General features: G+C 42.7%; 1 non-coding gene across 1 annotated transcript; it reads right to left on the bottom strand.

The window, feature by feature from the left end:
- Window positions 1–15378: 15378 nt before the first annotated feature.
- Window positions 15379–15460, bottom strand: trnas-gcu (transfer RNA serine (anticodon GCU)). The gene has a single exon. It is a non-coding gene; the product is annotated as a tRNA-Ser (tRNA).
- Between the last annotated feature and the right edge of the window lie 3885 nt (window positions 15461–19345).

Here is a 19345-nt window from a genome sequence, read left to right as displayed (position 1 = left end):
CTGATAGGATGTGCTTCAGAGGGATGGTGTCGACTGGAAGGGCCGAATGGTCTGCTTTCCCACACGGTCGTCATTCTCGGATGAAGGGTCAGCTATTTTGTTCAGGTCCTGGAGACACAAGTAGCCAGGATTGGGTAAAGATGGTAGCATCCCCTATATAAGCGAAATTCATGAATGGGATTGCAGGAAATTAAAGACATGTCCACTGTTCCTGAGATCAGGCGTTCATTCCAGGTTTTATTCTTCGAACTTTAACATTACCAGGAAGCTGAGGAAGAAACAGGGTAAATCAATTTCGATGTCAGCGCAGAAACATTTTCCGCAGCATCATGAGGAAAACTGACAAAATGCTCCTCAGAACTGTTAGTTCACAGAGATGTTTTTTGTTCCACTCAAGCCCTTAAGAGATTGAATAACAATTTAACTAAGACTTGCAATGTTAGAACACACCAGGCGATGGGTCACGTCTGGGAAACTGTGTTTCCAAGCCAGATGTTTGATAACTGATCATGATGCAATAGGCTGAAGTACCATTGGCCATGCTTTTAAAAACTCAAAAACTGTCATTTTTCACCTGAACAAAATAGGCAAAAAACAAAGTCATCAAGAAAAGTTCCAAGCATTGCACATGTCGTCCTTGGTGCGAACGTGCTGAAATGCAGCTGTCTCACTGCTATTTCCCAATGTTGATTTCCAGTCAGGGAAAAAAAAATTGTTTTTCCTTATGGAAATCTTAAATTGAACATGAGTTCCTGACATTACAAAACAGCAAAGGTATCAGTTCTGTCAGAGTCAGTGAGAATTTCATATCGGAGATGAAATCAAATGGGAAGAAACGCTGAAATCAGTTGCCTTTGCCTGCTCAGACTCAGTACTACAAAATGATCCTTATTGAAACATATAGCTGTTTTCAAGGATTTAATAAGTTGGATGCAGAAAGTTTGGTTCTGTTGCCAGAGCACCTCGTATCGAATGACTTGGAGATGCCGGTTTTGGACTGGGGTATGCAAATTTGAATATCATAGAACCCCAGGTTATATTTCAACAGGTTTAATTGGAAGTACTAGCTTTCGGACCACTGCTCATTCATCAGGTGATTGTGGAGTCCACAGTTGTAAGTCACAGAATTTATAGCATATGTTTACAGTGTGATGTAACTGAAATTGTATATTGAAAAATACCGTGATTGTTTGCTAAGTCGCCGATCTGTTAGAATGTCCATGTTAGCTTCACTTCCTTCATATGTAAAGTGCAAAACTTTTTTATTTTAAAGTTTCATTCTCAGGTGAAGTTGAACAACTGGTGTCTGCCCCCCCACCCCCCGTGCTGCTGTCTGTTGCATAATGTTTAGAATGATTCTAATTTATAAAAATGAGTTGCCAGAGTCTTACATGGATTCGTGCAGTTTTTCAGCAAAGTACAATGTAACTCTGCAAGTACAAATTCACCCCACAGACGTAAATGTGTGTGTGTGTGTGTGTGTGTGTGTGTGTGTGTGTGTGAGTGTGTGTGTGTGTGTGTGTGTGTGTGTGTGTGTGGGTGTGGGTGTGGGTGTGGAGGAGGGTCTCTGTTTGTAGATCGGGCAATGGGATCACCTGTACTGTGACATGAACCCAATGATCATGGGTACCGAAGTTAGCTATCAGTCTCTGTGGGGGCACTTTTAGCTGCTGCCTGTTCCGAAGACCGCCTTGGAGGATTGTCACCCAAAGATCCGAGATCGAATGTCCTGCATCACTGAAGTGCTCTCCAACTGGGAAGGGGCACACCTGTCTGTTGATTGATGTGCATCGCCCATTCCGTTGTTGTCGCCTGTGCTCAGCTTTGCCAATGTACCATGTCTTAAGGGCATTCTTGCCTGCGATTTTGTTTTTTTTTAGATTAGCGTCAGTCTAAATATTATGGCATGTACGCAGCATACAGGGACGAACACCTTCAACCTATTATCTGTGATGACACTAATTGGTAAAGTCCACCTGAGAACGTAACTGTTAAAATAAAGTTTTCCGATTTACATAAGAAAGAAATGATCCTAACATAGTCATTCTAACAGATGGAAGACTTAACAAGCAATCAAGGTATTTTTCCAATGTATAATTTCAGTGACATTACACTGTAACGTTTCGCTATACATTTTGTATCTTACCACTGTGTACTCCACAGCCACCTGATGAAGGAGCAGCTCTCCAAACGCTTTTGCTTCTATTAAACCTGTTGGACTATGACATGGTGTTGTGCGATTTTTAACTTCGTATTAGAATGCGGATCTCACAATTAAAATAGAGACGAAGAAGCATTTATTCTCTCAGACAGTTCTGTATCAGTGGACTTTCTTGTAGCAGAAGGCTGTTGCGGAAGTGTCATTATGTGTAATGAGGCTGAGATCGGCAGATCTTCAAACTGCAAAGACATCAAGCGTTATGGAGAAAGGCAAGAAAGTGCAGTTCAAGGTTATCAGATCAGATATGAAATCATTCAATAGCGGAGTAGACTTGATGGTCTGAATGGTGTCTATCTGTTCCTAAACTTGTTGGCCTCAATATGATGCTGCAAAATCGACCTCAGTAAAATGTGCCAAATTTAAAAAAGCGTGATCCCCCGGGGCACTGAACCGATGTGAAATGTACAAAGAACAACACACAAAGGGCAGACGATATTGGGTAACTGATCTGCAGTGAACAGTATACCAAGGTAAACAAGAAAACCGATATTCATTATCTACATTGAACCTGGCTCCACGAGGCATGTAGTTAACTCTCACAAACCACTATTCCCCTTCCGTTTTCCTGACGCCCCCTCCGTTCTTGTTTTAAACAAATTGATCGTCAGGCAATTGCAGATGACATTGCTGATGTGGAACTGTAGCATATAGAACATAGAACATTACAGCGCAGTACAGGCCCTTCGGCCCTCAATGTTGCGCCGCCCTGTCATACTAATCTGAAGCCCATCCCATATCCACTGTTCCATGTACGTCCAAATGCCTCTTAAATGCACTTAAACTTGGTGAATCTACCACCGTTACAGGCAAAGCATTCCATGCCCTAACTACTCTCTGAGTAAAGAAGCTACCTCTGACATCTGTCTTATACCTATCTCCCCTCACTTTAAAGTTGTGACCCTCGTGTTTGCCGTCCCCATACTTGGAAAAAGACTCTCCCTGTCCACCCTATCTAAACCTCTGATTATCTTGTATGTCTCTACTAAGTCACCTCTCAGTCTTCTCTCCAACGAGTACAGCCTCAAGGCCCTCAGTCTTTCCTCGTAATTCATTCCTTCCATACCAGGCAACATGCTAGAAAATCCCCTCTGCACCCTTTCCAAAGCGTCAAAATCCTTCTTTTAATGCGGTGACCAGAACTGTTCACAATACTCCAAATGTGGCCGTACAGCTGCAGCATAACCTTCTGATTCCAGAACTCAATCCCTCTATTAATAAAGGCCAAAACACTGTTTTCGTTCTTAACAACCCTGTCAAGCTGGGTGGCAACTTTCAGGGATCTGTGTATATGGATACCGAGATCTCTCTGCTCATCTGCACTCCCAAGAATCTTACCATTAGCCCAGTACTTTGCATTCCGATTACTCCGGCCAAAGTGAATCACCTCACACTTGTCCACATTAAACTCCATTTGCCACCTCTCAGCCCAGAACTGCAGCTTATCTCTGTCTCTCTGCAACCTCCTACATCCTTCGTCACGATCCACAACTCCACCGACCGTAGGGTTGTCCGCAAATTTACTAACCCACCCTTCTAAGCCCTCATCCAGGTTATTTATAAAAATGACGAATAGCAATGCACCCAACATCGACCCTTACGGAATGCTGCTCGTAACTGGACACCAAGATGAACATATTGCATCAACTACAACACTCTGTTTTTTTCAGCGAGCCAATTACTGATTCAAACTGCTGCGTCTCCCACAATCCCATTCCTCTGCATTTTGTATAATAGCCTACTGGGGGACCATTATCGAGCACCTTGCTGAAATCCCTATACAGCACATCAACCGGATTACTCTCATCACCTGTTTGGTCACTTTGTCAAAAACCTCATAAGATTCGTGAGGCACGACCTACCCTTTACAAAACCGTGCTGACTGTCCCTGATCAGATTATTCTTTTCTAGATGATTATAAATCCTATCTCTGAAAACCTTTTCCAACACTTTACCAACAACTGAAGTGAGACTCACTGGTCTGTAATTACCAGGGTTATCTCTACTACCCTTCTTGAACAAGGGAACCACATTTGCTATCCTCCAGTCCTCAGGCACTATTCCTGTAGACAATGATGATTTTTAGATCAATGGCACAGACTCGGCTATCTCTTCCTTTGCTTCCCAGAGGATCCTCGGATAGATCCCATCCGGCCCAGAGGACTTGTCTATTTTCACACTCTGCAATATTTCTAATACTTTCTTCCTTGTGTACCTCAATCTCTTCGAGTCTCGATGCAAGTACCTCTGTATCTTCCTCGCCAACATTTTCATTTTCTATAGTGCACACTGTCAAAAAATATTTATTTAGTGTTTCCCATGTCTCCGCTGACTCCACACACAACTTCCCACTATTATTCTTGATTGGCTCTAATTTAACTCTCGTCATTCTTTTATTCCTGACATACCTATGGAAAGTCTTGGGGTTAACCCTGATCCGATCCGCCAACAACTTCTAATGTCTCCTAATGGCTCTTCTGAGCTCTCTTATTAGGTCATGCAGGGAAACTATTCTGTCTGCTGCACATCATTCTGCTTCGAAATATTAGACAGTATTTCATATTGATTACTGTAAACGTTAACCTTTAACAAGACATGACAGTGAAATCACTGAATCCTCATCACTATCCTACCAGGGAAGATTTCTGTTAACATCACCCTGGACATCATGAGATTCGCCATTCTATTCTCCCATCCTTCTGTGCGGATCCCCTCGGCCCTATTCCGGTCTTGTTGGTTGGTTTACAATACTGAGGCTATCCAATCATCTTTGCATTTCAGTTTCTAAAGAATGAGACCTTCTCTCTGAGCTGGCACTGTGCTTGCTCAGTGGTGATAACACTGTCCTTGTAAACTAGAAAAGGGCTTGAAATAGGCCATTCCTGTTTTTCATTCCAAGAACTTGAGACAAACCGTTTGGCAGGACAGGAAATAGCGGGCGTGAGCAGTGATCAAGTTTGGCAGCAAGAAAGAGGGAAGGCAGTATAAACTACAGAGCAATGGGGAAACAATAGGCCATAAGACCATAAGCCCATAAGACATAGGAGTGGAAGTAAGGCCATTCGGCCCATCGATTCCACTCTGCCATTCAATCATGGCTGATGGGCATTTCAAATCCACTTCCTAGCATTCTCCCCGTAACCCTAAATTCCTCGAGACAACAAGAATCTATAAATATTTGGCTTGAAGACATTTAGCGTCCTGGCCTCCACTGCACTCTGCGGCAATGAATTCCACAGGCCCACCACTCTCTGGCTGAAGAAATGTCTCCGCATATCTGTTCTGAATTTAGCCCCTCGAATTTTAAGGCTGTGTCCACGGGTCCTAGTCTCCTCGCCTAAGGAAACACTTCCAAGCGTCCACCCTTTCCAACCCTGCATTATCTTGTACGTCTCTATTAAGTCTCCCCTTAATCTTCTAAACTCCAAGAAATACAATCCCAGGATCCTCAGCCATTCCTCATTTTAGACCAACCATTCCAGGGATCATCCGTGTGAATCTCCGCTGGACACGTTCCAGTGCCATTATGTCCTTCCTGAGGTGTGGGGTCAAAACTGGACACAGTACTCCAAATGGGGCCTAACCAGAGCTTTATAAAGTCTCAGTAGCACAACGGTGCTTTTATATTCCAACCCTCTTGAGATAAGTGACAACATTGCATTCGCTTTCTTAATCACGGACTCAACCTGCATGTTGACCTTTAGTGAATCCTCGACTTGCGCTCCCGGATCCCTTTGTTCTTTGGCTTTACGAATTTTCTCACCGTTTAGAAAGTAATCTATGTTTTTATTCTTTTTGCCAAAGTGCAAGACCTCGCATTTGTTCACGTGGAATTCCATCAGCCATTTCCTGGACCACTCTCCCAAACTGCCTAGATCATTCTGTAGCCTCCCCACTTCTCCTCAGTAAAACCTGCCTGTCCACCTAACTTCGATTCGTTGTAAACTTCGCTAGAATGCCCCCAGTCCCTTCATCCAGATCATTAATATATAATGCGAACAGCTGTGGCCCCAACACTGAACCCTGCGGGACACCGCTCGTCACCAGCTGCCATTCCAAAAAAGAATCTTTTATCCCAACTCTCTGCCTTCTGTCAGACAGCCAATCCTCAATCTATCCCAGTAGCTCCCCTCAACACCATGAGTCCTCACCTTGCTCAGCAGGTTCCCGTTTGGCACCTTATCAAAGGCCTTTTGGAAGTCTAGATAGACCACATCCACTGGTTTTCCCGGATCTAACCCAATTGTCACCTCTTCAAAGAATTTCAACAGGTTTGTCAGGCATGACGTCCCCTTACTAAACCCATGTTGACTTATTCTAATCAGACTCTGCTCTAAGAATTTAGAAACCTCATCCTTAATGATGTATTCTAGAATTTTACCAACAACCAAGGTTAGGCTAATTGGCCTATAATTTTCCATCTTTTGTCTTGATCCATTCTTGAACAAGGGGGTGACAACAGCGATCTTCCAATCATCCGGGACTTTCCCTGACTCCAGTGACTCTTGAAAGGTCTCAACCAATGCCTCCGCTATTTCCTCAGCCACCAATCTCAGAACTCTCGGATGTATCCCATTGGGGCCAAGAGATTTATCAATTTTAAGACTTTTTAGCTTTTCTAGCACTCTCTCTTTTGTAACGGCAACCATACTCAACTCAGCCCCGTGACTCCCTTGAATTATTGGGATATTACTCATGTCTTTCACTGTGAAAACTGACGCAAAGTATTTGTTATGTTCTCCTGCTATTTCCTTTTCTCCCATCACTAGGCTTCCAGCATCAGTTTGAAGTGACCCAAAGTCTACTTGTGCCTGTCGTTTGTTTCTTATGTATTGAAAGAAACATTTACTATCATTTCTAATATTACTGGCTAGCCTACCTTCATATTTGATCCTCTCCTTCCTTATTTCTCTCTTTGTTATCCTGTTTGTTTTTGTAGCCTTCCCAATCTTTTGATTTCCCAGTGCTCTTGGCCTCTTTATAGGATCTCCTTTTCGTTTGTACATTTCCTGACTTCCTTTGTCAGCCATGGCTGTCTAATCCCTCCCCGGATAATCTTTCTTTTCTTGGGGATGAACGTCTGTAGAGTGTCCTCAATTATACCCACAAACTCCTGTCATTTGTGCTCTACTGTCTTCCCCGCTAGCCTCTACTTCCAGGCTATTTTTGTCAGTTCCTCTCTCATGCCCTCATAATTGCATTTATTTAACTATAACACCATTACATCCCATTTTGCCTTCTCTCTTTCAAACTCCAGACTGAACTCCAACATATTATGATTGCTGCTTCCTAAGGGTTCCCTTACTTTAAGATCTGTTATAAAGTCTGGTTCATTGCAAAGCACTAGGTCCAGAATAGCCTGTTCCCTTGTGGTCTCCATGACAAGTGTTCCAAAAAGCCATCCTGTAAGCATTCCATGAATTCCCCTTTTTTTTGGATCCACTGGCAACATTATTTACTCAGTCCACCTCCATATTGAAATCTTCCATGATCACCGTGACCTTGCCTTTCTGACATGCCTTCTCTATTTCCCTGTACATCTTGCGTCCCTGGTCCTGACCACTGTTCGGAGGTCTGTACACAACTCCAATTCTGTCTTTTTGCCTTTGTGTTCCTCAATCCCACCCACACAGACTCCACATCATCTGACGCTATGTCATTCAGTGCCATAGATTTAATTTTGTTCTTAATTAACAAGGAAACCCCACCCCCTCTGCCGACCTCCCTCTCTTTTCGATAAGTTGAAAATCCTTGGAGGTTTAACTGCCAGTCCTGACCCCACTGTAACCAAGTCTGTCTGATGGCTACCAAATCATAATCATTCACTATGATGTGTGCCATTAGTTCATCTGCTTTGTTATGAATGCTACGAGCATTCAGGTAAAGTGCCTTAATGCTAACTTTCTTATCATTAGAGATATTGGAAGTCATATGATGTCCTAAGTTATCCTTGCTCTTTTCTGCATTCCCAGTCTGCCTCAATTTTAAATCCACCTGGACACATGCTGTCCTGCTGCTGATCTTTCCATTTGATGCCATACTCCCTGTCGCTTTCATTTTCCCTTCCCCCCAACTCAGAAGTTTAAAGTCCTACTGACCACGCTATTTATCCTCTTCGCTAGAACATTGGTACCTGATCGGTTCAGGTGGAGACCGTCCCAACGGTACAGATCCCCCCCCCGTTCCAAAACTGATCCCAATGCCCCATGAAGTGGAATCCCTATTTCCCACACAAATCCCTTAGCCACGTGTTTACTTGCCTAATTTTCTTGTCCCAATGCCAATTGGCACGTGGCTCCGGCAATAAACCGGAGATTATGAACCTTGAGGACCTGTGCTTCAATTTCCTGCCCAGTGCTTCGTAATCCCCAAACAGGTCCTCCACCCTAGTCTTGACTATGTTGTTAGTACCAACGTGGACCACAACAACTGGATCCTCCCCCTCCCGCTCCAATATCCTTTTAAGCCGATTGGTGATGTCCTGCACCCTGGCACCGGGCAGGCAACACACCTTGCGAGACTCCCGATCCGGCTTGCAAAGGATACTATCTGTTCCCCCTAATTATAGAATCCCCTATAACAACTACTTGCCTATTAACTCCCCCCTCTTGAATGGCCTTCTGCACCATGGTGCCTTAGTCAGTTGGTTCATCCTGTCCAGAGCCCTTTTCCTCATCCAAACAGGGAGCAAGAATCTCTTACCTGTTGGAAAAGGCCAAGGGCTGTGGCTCCTCCACTCCTGAACTCAGGTTCCCCCTACCTGCCTCACATACAGTCACTCTCAGATGAGCCTGATCACTAGCTGAATGTGAATTACTTAATCTCCCAGGTGTGACTGCCTCCTGAAACAAAGCGTCCAGGTAACTCTCCCCCTTCCGGATGTGCCACAGTGTTTGAAACTCAGATTCCAGATCAGCAACTCTGATCCGGAGTTCTTCCAGCAACCAACACTTGCTGCAGATGTGGTCACTGCCATTCACAATGGGATCAGCCAGCTCCCACATCATACAGCTACAGCACATCACCTGCCCAGCCATCTCTGCTGAGTTAATTAATTGCTTATTTACTTTGTACAAGTTTGAGATAGAATACTTTCTGATACCTCTCTGCTATAGTCTTTCCCTAATAACGAATTAATATATATATATACAAACAAAGTAAATTTTTAACCAGTCACTGGTAAAGAAATAGAAAATCCTTACCTTAAAAAAGAACAGTGTCGTTAAGGAGGTTAGAAAGGAGGGTGGGTGGGGGATATACCGGTGTAGAATCTCAGGTTTAGCCGCCTTCCTGATTTGTATACTCACTGCTTTCCTTTCCGGCTGCCCCTCTGGTAGCTATCATTTCCTCTGCTGCTCCCGCTCTTTCTGTGAAGGTAAGTAATTTTAAAACAAACTGTCATACCTTAGCTGTAGTCTTCCGGGTTCGTTTTTACTCAGCCGCTGCTTCCACTCAAATGGGCAAAGAACACTGGGACGGGAGGGGCTGAATACTTCCTTTCTTTGCTGTAACCAGACATTGGTGTTGAACTCTGAAATGGGACAACATCAGACAAGTCGGTGAAATCTTACTTTCTGCTTGTTTTCTCCCGAGGCCTGTGTCACACTTGGGGAAATGTGCCTGCGTGCTTCGGTCTATGGGTAAAAATGGGGTTCAGTTCCCATCTCAAATTTTAATCCCATTTATTGTGTTTTACGAGATTAAAACGTTACAGAGAAATTAGCATTCAGGTGAAACGTCAGAGTTTACAAGGTTACAGACCAAGTGCTGGGAAATGAGATGAAGGGACCCATTTCTGTGCTGTAAACACTCGATAATTCAATCATTTTTGAGGGGAAACATATCTGCAGTGACATAATTCCAAAAACGGTGTTATGAAGAAACGGTGCAAATGCTTCTGCCCTCATCCCTGGGGGTCTAGTGTTTAGTATTCAGCGCTTTATCTGAGTGGCCTGGGTTTCATTACCGTTCAGGAAATCAGGACTTCTTGATCCTGATGCAGAGAGCGCAGCTTTACCAGGAATCTGTTTCATGCCTTTGATCAGTCAATACCCCAGCTCTTCAAAGAAGGGAAAAGTGCCTTCCCTCTCTCTGCACAGTCGGACAGTTAATCCTTCATTCTCCTCTGATTCCACTTCCCAAAGAGTTTCAAAATATTGTCAAAACTGAGTCTCAGCTATTTCTTTTCTGTGCTTTTTATCCATAGAAGCTGCAGCGATTGATTGCGTTGGTTTTGAAAACGAAATGTTCCCATGAGCAATGTATTGGGCTATTCCAAGATTGCCTTCTCTGACAACGGTGGGACGTGACTGACGTTGTCTATGATATGGAAGTGCCAGTGTTTGAGTTGAGTAGACAAAGTTAAAAATTACACAATATCAGGGCAGAGCCCAGCAGGTTTATTTGGAAGCACTAGCTTTTGGAGAGTCGCTCCTTCATCAGGTGGGTGTTTTTCTGCAGAAACCTGGTGTGTACGTCAATATGCGCGATCTTTTGGAAGATCATCTGGACTTTAACCGACCGTTCGTGGTGTCGACGGTCCCCATGACTTGGAGGTGTTGGTGTTGGACTGGGGTGGATACATTTAATAATCACACAAAGAAATTTTAGATTCCAAGAGGTGAAAAACACCTGATGAAGAAGCAGTGCATGGAACACTGGTGCTTCCAAATATGTCTGTTCAATACAATCTGGTGCTGTGTGATTTTTACTCTGATAGCTCTTGGCAATGTTTAACTGATCGAAGACAGTGAAAGAATTTTCGTTCGTGGAGATGAAAATTTCAAATATTACCCACCTCAGCATAACAAAAATGAGTAGGTTGGATGTGTGATGAATCTCCATAATGTGCTTGCGCAAAGTAAAAGTTGAACTTACAACCGCCGAATGCGTTGCCAGCTATACGAATGGTTGTGCCACTGGCCAGATGCACAGCTGAGGTTTTACACACTGCAGAGCTGTGGTTTTAACAAGGACATGAGCAATAGCAGTAACAGTCACAAGGCGAACAAAGAACAAAGATAATCAACATCATTGATTCACTTCAAATTGTCCTCAGAAAAACGACCATTCACAATCTGATCAGCCAATCAATGAGGTCACTGCTGATCTTGGAAATTGCAACTGACTTTGCTACGTTTTCACCAAAATTTGAAGTAAACTCCAGCCTAATCATAACATCGCATATTCCCGTTAATTTTCAGCATTAGATTACGTTAATGACCTGTCCGTATTTGCTGGAAATGAGTAAAAACGTCCTTCCGGTGATGTAATCCAGTGCAGAGACTGCCAGAAATGAAAGGACAAAGACATGAAACATCACTCCCATTTCTCTCTGTACCAATGCGTTTTCCTGAGTTGTATATTTTCAGGACTTGTCTTTACTATCTAAAGAATTAATTATTTTCCCGGGAAAGATTCTTCGTAAATCAATTAACATCTGAGGTGTTGAAACATATTTTACTTTAGATTAAAATAGTTGAATATCCTTTCCCCCAGCCTAACGTCCCAATCCTCCCTCCTCTTCCATGTAAATGCAAGCTGATCCAGGTGATGTTGGAGCTCCCAACCTGACGTTCCAATGCTCCTTGCTGCTCCATGTCAATAGAAGCGGTTCTACTTGAAGTTGGAGCGCCCAGTCTGATGTCATAATGCTCCCTGCTCCATGTCAGTAGAAGTGGAGCAGTTCAGGTTAGACCTACCACTCTGATGTCCCAATGCGCCCAGCTGCTAAATGTCATTAAACGCTGATCCTTGTGAGGTTGGAGCTCCCAGTCTGATGTCCCAATGTTCCCTCCTCCATGTCAATAGAAGTGGTCCAGTTGAGGTTGGATCTATCACTCTGATGTCCCAATGCTACCTGCTGCTACATGTCATTAAAGGCTGCTCCAGGTGAGAGTGGAGCTCCCAGAATGATCTCCCAAAGCTCCCTGCTCCAGGCCAACTGAAGCTGCTCCAAATAAGGTTAGATCTTGCATTCGGATGTGTCAATGCTCCCTACTGCTCCATGTCAATGGAAGCTGCTCCAGGTGTGGTTGGAACTCCTAGAATAATGCTACAATGCTCCCTGGTCCACGTCAAAAGACGCTGCTCCAGATGAAGTGGGAGCTCCCATCCCTGGCAGCTCACATACGTCTATACCATCATAGAAATACTGCCCACTGAACATTTCCACCACTGGAGCCATTGGTGGAATATCCACATCATGAGAAGCTAATATTATTTTTAGTCACCACCGAATCATTATTTCCAAAAGTTATTCTTTCTTAAACCTTATTTAGCATGTGCATACTGCAGTCAATCCGAAGTAAGATAATGGTGCTAATTGATCTATGCTTAATAAACATTACATCCTATTTTTCATGTTGAGTAACTGCGAGTTAGCAAGGACAATGTTTATATTGAAATCATACTTTTATTCCAGGTGAGAGATTGTGGTTTGCATTTTTTAAAATGAACTTGTTCACTGTGTAAAATGATCAAATAAATCTCAATTTCAAAACAAAATTGGTAACGTTGTCATCTATCTTGAAATGTGATGTCTTCTTCTTTCAACCAGACAGGTATTATAACGAATAGCCTATGAATGATATGCGTATAAAGACACTTTAAATCGCAAGGTTTGTGAAGGTTTGTAGCTCAGGTTGAGGTTTAAGGTGTAGGTTTGCTCGCTGAGCTGTAGGTTTGATATCCAGACGTTTCATTACCTGGCTAGGTAACATCATCAGTGGCGATCTCCAAGTGAAGCGAAGCTGTTGTCTCTTGCTTTCTAATTATACCTTTCTCCTGGATGGGGTTCCTGGGTTTGTGGTGATGTCATTTCCGGTTTGTTTTCTGCGGGGTAGATAGATGTGTTTGTTTATGGCATTGTTGTTGGAGTGCCAGGCCTCGGGAATTCTCGAGAATGTCTTTGTTTAGACTGTCCCAGTATCAATGTGTTGGCCAAGTCGAACTGGACTACCAAAAATCCATAAACCAGGAGCCCCCTCAGACCCATAGTCTCATTACCCGGAACACCAACTTACAGACTTGACAAAGAACTACACGCAAGACTGAAATACCTCATAGAAGAGTCACAGCACTCCATCCACTCCACCCAGGAATTCCTAAAAATCATCAAAAACACCAAAGTAGAGGAAGGGGAAGCAATAGTCTCATTCGACATAATGGCACTGTTCACCTTCATCAACATCGACCTGGCAAAGGAAACACACTTTTACAAGAGACCATCACACACACCAACCACCATCAATCACATTACCAACGAAAACATCATGAAGCTTGTGGACCTGTGCCTCACCACCCACTTCACTTTCAACAACATAGTCGACAAACAAACCCCCAATGGCCCATCCATGGGATCTCCGCTATCAGGATTCATAGCAGAAGCGGTAATGCAAAGACTAGAACAAACAGCCCTAGCAACAATCAAACCAAAATCTGGGTCCGCTACGCAGATGACACCTTTGTCATCACAAAACGAAACAAGATAGTAAAGACATTTAACATCATCAACAACACTCTCACAGGCATAAAGTTCAACAAGGAGGAAGAAACTGACAACGAACTCGCATTCCTGAAAGACACAGTAGAAAGAAAGGACAACAGAGAACTACAAACCTTTGCATACAGAAAAGCGACAAACACTGACCAAATACTTAACTACACCAGTAACCATCACATCATACACAAACGAAGCTGCGTCAGAACAGTATTCCAACGAGCCACCGCACACTGCAGCACGGACGAACTTCGGAAAACAGAGGAAAACCACCTTTACAATGTATTCGAGAAGAACAGATACCTAAAAAAATACAGTCCACACATTCCTCAAGGACAAACCACGACAAGCAGACCAAACACAGCCAGAAACCATAAGCACCTTACCATACATCAAAGAAGTTTCAGACATGACAGCCAGACTACTAAGACCCCTCGGAATCCTAGTAGCACACAAACCCACCAACACTCTCAAACAAAAACTAACAAACTTAAAAGAACCAGAACAATCCACAGACAAAACCAACGTCATCTACAAAATTCCATGCTAGCCAAAAAAAGACACGACCTTCTCTCCCTCGTAGCCCTACACACGGATTAAAAATACCACCATTTCGACTGGGACAACACATCTATCCTGGTACAGGCTAATCAAAGACACGCCCGAGAATTCATAGAGGCCTGGCACTCCAACCACAACGCCACAAACAAACACATAGATCTCGATGCCATCTATCAACCCCTCAGAAAACGAACAGGAAATGACATCACCACAAACCCCAGGAACCCCATCGAGGAGAAAGATATAAATAGAAAGCAGGAGACAACAGATTCGCTTCACTTGGAGGTTGCCACTGATGATGATGTTACCTAGCCAAGTAATGAAATGTCTGGATATCAAAGCTACAGCTGAGCAAGCAAACCTACACCCTACATTTTAAATTATTTTTCATGTTTATATTGCATGAATCTGAAGTTATTGATCCACAGTTTAGTTTTCCTCCCTAAAGGTAACATGCTGATTTCTCCAGTTGTTCATAGTTCAATGTGATGCATCCAGTGTGTGCATAACGAGAGGGAGCTTGCTTCCCACGTCTTGTGTTTATCTGTGCCTTATGTCCAGCATTCATCAATGGCGAGAGCAAGGGGCGAGGGCGAGACCAATATGTAAGTCTTTCCGTGCCCATGCACGGCACCCACATTGGCAATTCACAACTGTGCATTTACAGCCAGTTCTCAGTGCCCCTACACCCACGCCCTGCCCCTTTGAAATATCGCTATCATTTTGTGCTGTCTCGCTGTGCTCTTCTCACCATGATGAATTACTTCTATTCAATCTCCTTCAGATTTCATCTGACATAACGTTAATTAAGAATTCCTTTGCATAAACATGCACTTCGCAGCTCTCGTTATTTGATTTTCCTGGATGTCTTTCATACGAAAAAACGTTCACAGCAACTTGATTTGCAAAAGGAAACCGCGCTCCCTTTCATTATCCCAATGCAACCTACATTTCAATACAGTTTAGTCAACAGGCTCAGACCATTCTTTGAAATTTTGTAATAGTGTAAATGCGTATAAACTGACCATTAGCGTTCCAGTCTCAATATGACAGCTGTGATCATCTGAAAACAGCACCACGAAAATGCCGTTGATGACAGCGACGAGAGTGGGATTCGAACCCACGCGTGCAGAGCACAATGGATTAGCAGCCCATCGCCTTAACCTCTCGGCCATCTCGTCACAGAGCCAGTAATGGCTATGACCTTATGAATAATTGAATTGGGTAAATTATGCAGAGCAGCAGATATTTCTCCCTGGTGTTGGTAAAATGATAAATAACACAGTACGGTTCCAAGACTATGGTCTGACCCCTGGGTTGTGGGGCAAATGCACTCCCACTGTCACACTATGCACACAGTGATCTGAACAAAAATGAGGAAATGAATATGTAACAAGGTCTGTTGAATTCTGTGAAGATTTGAAGCTTTCGGAATGAAGAACCCGAGACAGCAGGAGGTGTTCTTTCAATAAAGAGTTGGATAGAGCTCTTAAGGATAGTGGAATCAAGGGTTATGGGGATAAGGCAGGAACAGGATACAGATTGAGGATGTTCAGCCATGATCATAATCAATGGTGGTGCTGGCTCGAAGGACAGAATGGCCGACACCTGCACCTGTTATCTATTGTCTATTAAATTGCCTGTGAGGAATTGTTTTCCAGACTGGAGGAGAGTGCATAGTGCTCAATGTCATTATTCGGAACACCTAACTTCCGCTCAGACGTTTTTGACACGCACTTGTGTACAGAACAGACAATTTCAAAATCCAAAATAAGGCTAAACTGACAATTGAACTCAACAATGCAAAAACCTTGATCTGTATCATGTTCCTGGGCCGTGCGACACCAAGTCACTGTCTGATCACAGCAACACAGTGAGCAAGTGTCAGAAGGAATATGAGTGCAGTGCCAGTGCGCATGCTGGGAGCAGCAGGTGACGCAAGGGGAAGTGGATTTCCCACAACAGGAACACCGACCAAACAGCGGCCTGCGGTGGAAGAATTCAGAGGGGGGTTTATATTTTGGAATTTGATGCCAGAGACACAATGGAGATCTGCCATTGAGCCTATTCAAGATGAAGATTTTAAGATTGCTACAGTTGTAAAACAAAATAAAAAGCTCATGGGTTAGTGAAGGCAAAAGATGAAATTGTACATTTCATCAATCTACCCATCTTTAAAATAATACCTCACCACTTTCCTCACTCGGGGACAGAACCACTGGTGAAGATGATCATATAATCCCCGTTACTAGCCATGGAATCAGAGAAAGTCGGTTTCCCAAACGTTCAGGTAAAACAAGGAATGTGGAGGTAAGCATTAATGTGTTGCTCCTGTGCTGAAGGTGACCAGTGCACGGTATCTCTGTTCCAGTACAGTGGGCTGTGCAGTGCCGAAGGTTTAATTTTGAGCCTCACATGGAGCAGCTTCAATTAGTCGTCGTGTTGAGGGATCCGGACAGAAGGTGATATTGAGCAAAGCCAAGTTTATGGGAAAATACTCGTGTTTTTGGATTGAGAAACAACCTTTTCTGGATAATGACTCCTTGATCAACAAACATACTGCAAGTGTCTAAAACGTGAAGAGACATGTGTGTAGAGAGAGCCGAAGGTGATTTTTCAGCAGATGAATAACGTTTCCCATGTGCACTGCGTTAAATTCTGGGAAAATAGATATTGAACTGGTTTCATATTACAGAGTTTGTTGCAAATTCACAAACGTTATTGCAATAATAAAAAAAAGAAATCACATAGGACCGTTTGAATATTGTATTGAACTGAATTTTGGTCTGAGCATATTTTATCTGAAATGGTGTGCTGCAGAGAAGTACAGAGGGTTAACAATACAAAAGGACAGAGTCTTCTTGGTGGATTTATTGGGTGGAGTTAAGAATGTACGAAATATACATAGCATCATGTGAATGTGGTCAAATCTTTAAAGTAAGTGTTGCCTCTCCAAGTGACGATTCAATTCCTACTCATTAGGATATCACTTCCGTCTGCAGTTATTTTACGACATCAGCTCCATTTACAGAGTTTCACCTTGAATAATACGCCACACCTTACCAATCCATGAACTTTTTATACTCAGTCTTATTCAGTTGTACGTGTTCATGAAATATCTTTGTTTCTGAAGTCAAGAAATTCTAAATTGTCACGCAACCACACTGACTATCACTCAACGGTAAATTCTCTCCTTGAACGTTTGTTCGTGTATCTTTTAAAACACTGTGAAATCAGCTTCTACGTTTTATTTCTGGAAAGTCGTTCACGACTTAAATAACTCTATTGAGTGGAAGAAACTCTCATCCAAACTTTCCTTAATCATTCACTAATGGTTTTCACTAGAAAGAGGGACTTGCCCCGATTTACTCATTCAAACCACGCGTTATGTGAAAATCTCATTTGTTTACATCAAACTTGCGTGTTTCTGCTCCAGCATTTCCAAATCTCGTGAATAAATTCCTTCATTCTTTCTATCATCCCGTTTGTATCCTTTCTGATGTTTTTATGTCTCAGTAAACAACGTCACTTGGCTTTCTAATATCTTGCTATCCAGGAAACAGCGTCTGTGTTCTTTCTAACTTCTTCACATGTTTTTGGTGAAGAATGAGGACAAGGATTATACACAATGTTCCCACTGAGAGTGACCAAAAGGTTTTACAGTTACACTATGAACTCTTTGCTTTTTAAATATGACGCCTCTATTTATAAACTCCAATAAGGTAAATTACTATCTAATCAGTTCATGAACATCGTCTCCATGGAGACGAGAATTTTCTATGTCTTCCTTTCTTCTTCCACGGAATGTCTGAAAGGTTTGTAAGGCCAACATCTCTAAATCCCCATGTCCTGAGTCAGTCAAAGCTATTTCTAAAGGCGACTGAAGTTCAAATACTTCATAGGGTGTCTCCCATCATTCCAGTGCAGACTGGTTCTGGACAGTAAATGCTATCAATGAAGGCCACCGTGAATCTGAAATCAACAGTTTTCACATAGTAACTCTCGTAGCTATTGTGTATCGAATGTTCGTGTTCTTGTTCAATTTGTTCATCATTTCATGGGTCCCTGTGTTGAATTCTACTGAATGATTAATTAGTGAATGGAGACATTCCCTTCACCACTCAGTCGAAACTCCATGGAACATTGAAAGAATTTACTCATACGCTTCCAGAGGACAGTCCTGCCATTACTGGGATAAATCAGTGAAAATTCCCTTCGTATCCTCAAAGGCAAGGATTTCATTTTCCAATTTAGCAGATCATTGCAGCACTGAATACCATGTGTGCGTTCATTAAAACCAAAACAGTTGCAGCAAGAGTTTAAAACTAAGATTTTGCAATCTGCTTGCATTGTTTGTCCCAAAAATTTCATTCCATATTATGGTATGTTTGTGGATGAAAGCACTTTCTGAATCTTGAGCAATTATATTTCAGTTTTGTCAAAACATTATCATCCGCTGTTCTCTCTTTCCCTTTCAGTTTCCCGTTTTATATCACGTATTTTATCAGTTTATCTTAAGTTTTCAATAATTTCAATCAATCTTCCTCCTGATTACCAATCCGAGAGAATGCCACAATTTTGTCAATTTATATGCAGTGCAGCTGTGGGGCGCGGTGACCAAGTGGAAAGTCATTGGTCACGTGAAATAAAAGGAGCCGGCTGGTGGAATCTGGCTGTTCCATCACAGTCATATTTAAAACATTTATCGTAATCTTTAGCCAAATCATATTGGCAGAAAATAAGAAAACAAAAATGAAAAAATAGCTGATGTTGAAAATCGAACAAAAACAGACGTTGCTGGAATATTTCAGGACGTCTGGCAGCATCTGTGGAGAGATGGACCCAATGGATGTGAAACGTTAACTGTGATTCATCTGCACAGATGCTGCCAGCACACCTGTGATTTTACAGCAATTTCTGTTTTTGTTTCGGATTGGCAGATTTTGTCGCAGTCCATGAGAACAGAGCTCATTAGAATCAAACAGACAGCATGGATCTGGTAGTGTGAAATGAGACAGTAATAATGAATGAGTGGAGAGTGTTGTACTGGAAAAGCACAGCAGGTC

This window comes from Chiloscyllium punctatum, chromosome 18, assembly GCF_047496795.1.
Source record: "Chiloscyllium punctatum isolate Juve2018m chromosome 18, sChiPun1.3, whole genome shotgun sequence".
Lineage (NCBI taxonomy): Eukaryota > Metazoa > Chordata > Chondrichthyes > Orectolobiformes > Hemiscylliidae > Chiloscyllium > Chiloscyllium punctatum.
This window is presented reverse-complemented; position numbering and strand designations above follow the sequence as displayed.